This window comes from Aquarana catesbeiana, linkage group LG06, assembly GCF_042186555.1.
Source record: "Aquarana catesbeiana isolate 2022-GZ linkage group LG06, ASM4218655v1, whole genome shotgun sequence".
NCBI lineage: Eukaryota > Metazoa > Chordata > Amphibia > Anura > Ranidae > Aquarana > Aquarana catesbeiana.
Window position 1 is genome coordinate 112,672,527 of NC_133329.1, and position 7,448 is coordinate 112,679,974.

A 7,448-nucleotide genomic window follows, 5' to 3' on the forward strand; every position below is an offset into this window, starting at 1 on the left:
TGTACCTGGACAAATAAACTGGGCAGTGTATGCATTTTGATCTCTGTTGGGTCATTATATATATTGCTGCCCGCGCAGGTCTGAGTGTGATGGAACAGAGAAATGCTGGCACATAAGGTAATGTAATTAGTAATAAAGGTGATAGCTAGTAATAGAGGCAAGGGAGAACAGAGGGTCCATCATACTCAGCTGGATCTTAGCAGAATGCCCTTTGCAGGCAGGGAACGCGGGCCCCATGGTGTAGAAAAAAAGTCTTTGGTGCTAGCTGTCCTATCTGTGGCTACTGCTCCCAGTACCACCTTTTCAGGCACTAACAGCCCTCCTGGCTGCAGCTGCCCTTTTCCACTGCCCGTGCCACCACAGTCCTCCTGACTGGCTCTGCACCCATCCCAGACTGCTCCATCCCAGTCCTCTCAGGCGTGCCTCCCAGTCCTCCTGACTGCGTGTCACTCACTAGCCCTCTTGGCTGTTCCTGTTCCTCTTGGAGACTTGCCCGGGAGTGTTCCCCCGCTGTCTTCTCCTTGCTCCCGTGCCTCCTGGCCAAGACACCTCCATGTGTTTTGAGAAGGTCCTGTCCTGTCCGCAACTGAGCCCCAGGACCCAAGGTCACCCCCCCCAGACTGGGGAGCTCCCTCAAAGGCCAAATAGCCTAATACTCCATCATCCACCCAAACTCCCCTCCCCAGCTGGGCTGACCCAGAGTGTTTGAGGGGGCCTGCCCCCTGCCAAATCTTCAAACTCAGTTCAGGTCTACTTTAATAGGCCACTCCATCCAGGGAGGGGAGAAAGTTAACCTTGTGCACGCTTCTACAAAGTTGAATAAAAAAAAAGAAAACGAAACCTTTATACTTTATTTAATCCCATTGATGGTCTATTACATTAGTAAGCTAAAGGAAATGTTTCTCAACATAGCAGCATAGATACTTTTGAGGGAACTGACCGCTAGGGAGGGAGCCAGAACACCGACCCCCTTGCTACTGGAGGACCTGTCACCTTTGCCAGGTACCATGTTTGTTGACCGGCTGCTATATATTCCCACCAATCTATGGTTACCTGTGGCAATTATTCTCTTCCTCCGACTTTCTCACTGAGATAACCCTTTTGTGATGGCCTCTCTCTTCCACCCCCTGTGTGCTTTACAGGCCCTGTTCTTCTGATACATTATGTACCACCATGCACCCCTCTGAATAACTTCAAACCAGGCTTAAACCAGCTCAAATGTTTTACTGAAGCTCCCCTTGTGCAAACATCAGTCTTACAAATAGCATTCACAGATTTCTCCTAACTAGCTATCTTGAGCCGCCCAGGCATACCTTTAGAGGTAGAAATCTATACTTGGTAAAGTCTTTACAGGTGGCTCCTGTTAGGCTGATAGTCGAGTATTGCGGGCTACATCTTCTCTTTGAACTGGACTTTCTCTCTTCCCATGTGATCCCGCTGGCTGCCCCTGATCCTGGCCTTCCCTATATTTATATACAGACCAGGGTGGAGGGCAGAACCCAAAAAGCCCAGGAAAACACAGATCCCATGTTAACCCTAACCCTAAAACTAAATAAACAACAGCTCACCATTTGTAGGCACCTGCCTACAGGCTGATCAAAAAAACAAACAAATGGATTTCCCCACCCTGATAGTGGGGACTCTGCTACTGGAACATACTGATCAGTTGCTGCATCTGCTAATCAAGAAATGTCTTCTAACTGGATTGTTTAACAGAAGTTAACCATTAGATCAACTTCTGTCATACTGGAGCAGCCACATATAGATTGAAATTCTGCCAGGCCCTGCTAAACCAGCTGAATTTCAATCCATCTGTGGCTAACATTACCCTCTGTAATTGTGCTGTGAAAGACTGATGCCAAAAGAGAAATGGTGGTAAATCCAAGAGTTGTTAAATTGAAAGATTATCACATTTTCCTGCAATATCAGGCTCCTGTTCTATAGTCTAAAAATCTCAAAACTTACTGAAGTGTATCAGGCCCCACCATCTATCCAGGGCTCAGATGATGTGCAGAAGTCTCAAGAATAAGGATGACCCACATGCTTATATTTCTTTGGATATGGGGTACCTACCAACATGTCATGCAGACAGTCATTAGATTGGAGAGGAAGTATGCAATTTCATCTCTCCAACTGTGGCACAGTTGGACAGCCTGTCCATCTTCTAGAACCAAATCTCTCTATCTTTCTTTCCTCCTTCGTTATCCTTCTTTTTGATCCGACTTTTGTACAAATGTAGCATATAAAGCTGAACTCTGGGAGGGACCCAGTAGGTTCCACCCACTACAGGTTGTCCATAGAAAAATCTACAGGAGGAACAGATACAAGACCATTCACCCTACACTAAAAAGCAACAATGACTGGTCTTCATTGCAGAAAACTCCTGCACAAAGGAAGCGTTTTATGTTGGATTAGTGCAAAGATCTGAAAGAAATACACAAAACACACCAAGATTCAAATAAGAATACAAATCTCTTGTAATAAGACACTATTTCCTATCTCAGACTTAAGCTTGCAAGCCTTAACAATGAACTTTTTCTTGTTTGCTCCTTTTTGGTCAGTTAACGTGATTGTAAATGATCACCTTGAAAAAAAAAAATGTTCAGTTTAAAATAGAAATGAAAGGCAAAACATGTTTAAAATTATATATATATATATATATATATATATATATATAAAGTGTCACATTCCCCCTGTTCTCAGCTGTTCTCAGCTGCATAAGAGCTGGGGGGAGGAGAAGCAGCGGCATACTGAGCTTCCCAGTGACAGGCTGTGTAGTGGGGGTATGTCACCAGCACACCAAGGATTCTTCAAATGGATCCAAAGCTTTACTCACTGGTCACAGCATATTAACAAAGGCAATGTTTCTGAGCCAAGCAGGGAACATGGCTCAGGCAAGTGACAAAGTGCAGTGCAGTGCAGAACATAAAGTATTTAACAAACCATCCACCAATCTGTGAACTTTCACTCTTTCATATGCCTGAGGAAGAGGTCATGCGTGTCTCTGAAACGTTGCCTTTTCAGACAGCCCTCTGTGTGTGCATCAGAGAGACTCCCCTCCAGGTCTCATTAGTGTACTCCTCTTTCTGTATTTTCTTTATTGTTAAAAGATCATGGGAAGATCCTAGGGTAATGAAGACTTCTTAGGGGAGCATCTCTGTGTTTGAGTCATTGCCATAGTAAAATTTGTAAAGGGGAGGAGTTGGTAAGATGACCACACCCACGTGGGGGCGTCAGAAATATTTCTGCACCCAGGCGTCTGTGACCCTAGGATCGGCCCTGTCCAACGTCATTTACCGATATTCTGCTACTTTAATGACAAGACATGTCCTTAGTCCTTTGGGCTAAGGTGTTCTTCTATCACATTTCAAAAAGTTGAGGTAGTTGAGGTATGCTATTGCTAAAATAAATCAAACAGTTCAGTAAAGTTCCTGTAACAGAAGACATCACCTGATGGGTAGCTCAAGCAATAACAATGCCTTCCTTTTTGCAATATAAAAGCTTACGTGTCCTAGGTGCAAATGTTTCATAAAGAAAAAAAAAAAAAAGGAAGGATTGTCACAGCCTCATACTCTCCTCTTGATGAGTCAAGTGGTAATATCACACACTGTGATTGTGGTATTTCATTTGGCACTTTATGTTTGTGTTATCCATTAAGCTAAGCAATTTCCTAAGTATTATACTGTATGCTCAAATGATATAGACGCACTTCTATACAGGATGTAAAGCAAACAGTAAGTCAATAGTATTACACTATAACAAAACCTGGATCTTAGTTTAATATAATAATGTCTTATAGAATGTGTAAATTTACTGTTCTGGTTCAGTTATAAATATCCCCCTTCTTTTTGTTCTCTAGCAGTGATTGCAATGTGAAAATGTAGCAGAACAATGTCTGGAGAGAAACCCTAAGTATATGTGTAGTATGAGATGCAGAAAATAACCTTGAGTCTGGCTGTGTCCCCGCATGCTGTTCTCTAGGGGAATCAGAGCTGGAAGGTGGGATGAATTGAGAATGTGGATAGATCTCAGCTTTATTCCAGTGGCCCCATGTTATTTGTATGCGAAGGATGGAAAGAACAACATGCCATATCTATAGAATTAGGTCTTGTCTAAATGAAATAAAGAAGCACAGTTAAAGAAAAGCTGTAACATGGAGGTTTAAAATAAAATAACACTGCAAATATAAGCAGACACCCATCCAGTAAAAAGCCTGCCTGCTGCCTGAGGTTCTGCTAGAGTACCCCCACTCCCCTAAAAGAAAAAAAAGAAAGAAACTTTTAGATATCAGGCAGATAGGACAATCTCATCACCCAACGTAGTGATCAAACCTTGAGCGGCCTATTACCATGCTTGTGCACGGTCATATGAGGGGCAACATTTACACAAAATCTTTCGGGGGCTCCAGCAGCATACTGTAGTGTTGGGCAGATTCTTCAAAGTACAATTTCATTTCCCCTGCCCTTTTACCAGAACCCCTATCCACAATAAGTAAAAAAAAAATCACTGACACAAGGATGTGTCCTTTGCCAACATACTTTGTGCTAAAGTGTTCTTCTATCACATCTCAAAAAAAGTTGGGAGCAGTGGTGGCTGGTGGGTTGAAAACAAACAACAACCCCCCCGGTGGCACAGCGGCAATGAAACAGAACCCCCTCCTCCTTTGGTGGTCCGTCACTTAGCCGCTCGTTTGGAGGGGCTGTGGTGTCCTCTCCTTAAGTGTGGGCAGCGGCCACGGTGGCTCCAGTGTCCGCTCCTCCAGCTTCCTCCGCCGTGTGTCTCTTCCACCAAAGTAGGATCACCTGACGCTTTGGCCAATTGGGAAACAGGTCTCACATACCTGCCTCCTGATTGGTGGGGAGGAACTTTAACATAATAAAGAAAATTCATTCGCTTATCGTCACACCACTGGGTGGGCTCGGAGTGCAGAGCATTGCAACCCTTTTTTGAAGCCTATTAGAGCCTCTGGCTCTAATCAGGTGCTTCAAAAAAACACCCCGCCGCATTGGAGTCCATGGTCCGACGCCACTAATATGTAGATTAGGGAACCGGACGCATGGATAGGGGAGGCGGCACCTGTGTGCCCTCTATGGATGGGCTGCAACTGGGTGGGAGGTATTCTATTACTTAAATCTATAATCAGTTCAGCAAACTTTCCCGCACTGCATTTTGGTGTGAACCAGCCCTTACTCTTTTCTTTTTTATATCAGCACTATTCCAGCTTTGGCAGCACATTATTGCTCAATACTGACTTTGTTACAACAGTAGACCATGCCTGTGCAATGTGTGTCGGCAATGCCACTCGTAGTTTCAACCAAGGGTGCATGTGACAATGCATGAGCAAAGTTGGGAGACAGTTGTCACCCTTTATCAGGAAGTGCCTGTACAAGGATATTCATGGCAGGGTGACCTACTATTATTTTAATGTAAGCTACACATTTAATTCATATTGATAATTAGATTTAAAACTGTAATATATATATATATATATATATATATATATATATATATATACTGTATTGATATATGTTAATGTGAACAGAATGTAGAGGCAAAACTTTTTTTAGTTTTGGCTAGGCTGGGGAAGGGTAAAACCTTCTTTGTGTACCTAGTGGGGAGATACATTTGTTTCTTTGTACTGGTGACCATTGTCACTGAGACAGAAACTGGGGGGGGGGGGATGCTAACATTTTAGAGTCCCTAGAAAAAGATGAGGGGAAATCTTCCAACGTGGACAAATGTTCTGGTGACCACAGTCTAAGATGAGAATTACCCTCACGTTAGGGAGATGTTCTCTCAGCTTCTGTTTTGTCTCCAAGCTAGGAAGTAAAGTGAACTTTCCCCAGCAGAACAAAGACAAAAATAGCTTAATAGGGGCTCTAACCCTTCCCTACTCTGTCCAAAAAAGAGTTTGGGATATATTCACTATATATTGTGAGCTGGGGAATGATAGCAGGTACAAAAGCTTCCTGAGGTGAGCACACTTTCAGACACAGATACCAGTTCAATGGAGTAGAATCAAACAGTGGTGTGTTTATTGGTAAACAGAAGTACTGTACAGTGAGGTAAAAAGCAAAACAGTTCAAAAACTTACAAAAACAAAGTACTAGCCATGTCCCAGCACTAACTACACAAATCACAACCCTGACTATCAGGCTATCCAAGCCTAGGGCTTGTCAGCCTCCACATACACAGCTTGTTTGCTTTGCACCAACCTTGCAGCTCTAACAGACCAAAACCTGTCTGTTCTCCAGAACCTGAGCACTGCAGGTTCAAGGTGAGTCTAAATTGCCACTGGGGACAGGAGTAAAACCCAAACTGGACTGAGGATTAGAGATCCCTAGATATGAATGAGAGGAGCCTGGGAGATGTGTAAACCCTGAACAGGACTTTTCCTTGCTCCCTCTGAGACACTCTGCTGACTGCAATATATATACACCAGGGGCGGACTGACCATCCGGGCAATCGGGCACTGCCAAGGGCCCCATGCCACTAAGGGGCCCCATCAGGGTTGCCAGCCTCAATAAAACCAGGGACAGTATGTAAAAATCTGTGTATTTAAAAAAATCCCAAGATTATAGCTGCCCCGCCTCTCCAGTACCTTTTCAGTGTGTGTATGTGTATTCTTTGTGTATACTGTGTGTATATTGTGTGTCTGTGTGTGTATACTGTATGTGTGTGTGCGTGTGTATACTGTGTGGCCCCATAATCTATTGCCTGGGGGGCCCCATAATCTCCTATTGCCTGGAGGCCCATAATCTCCTATTGCCCGGGGGCCCCATGATCTTCTCCTGTTGCCCGGGGGCCCCATGAGTTGTCAGTCCACCCCTAATATACACACTGGAGTTTATTTACTAAAGGCAAATCCACTTTGCACTACAAGTGCATTTGGAAGTGCAGTCACTGTAGGTCCGAGGGGGACATGCAATGAAAATAAAAAACAGCATTTTTAGTTTGCACATGATAGGATGATAAAATCAGCAGAGCTTCCCCTCATTTCAGATCTGCAGCGACTGCACTTTCAAGTGCACTTGTAATGCAAAGTGGATTTGCCTTCAGTAAATCAACCCCTATATTACCAAAACTGTTGGGACACCTGCCTTTACACGTATATGAACTTTAATGGCATCCCAGTCTTACTTCATAAGGTTCAATATTGAGTTGGCCCACCCTTTGTAACTTCAACTGTTTTGTGAAGGCTGTCCACAAGGTTTAGGAGTGTGTCTATGGGAATGTTTGACCATTCTTCCAGAAGTGCTTTTGTGAGGTAAGAAAATGATGTGGACAAGAAGGTCTGGCTCGCAGTCTCCGCTCTAATTCATCCCAAAGGTGTTCTATTGGGTTGAAGTCAATACAGGCCAGTCAAGTTCCTCCACCCTAAACTTGCTAATCCATGTCTTTCTGGAGCTTGCTTTGTGCACTGGTCCAAATCATTTGGTGGAGGGGGG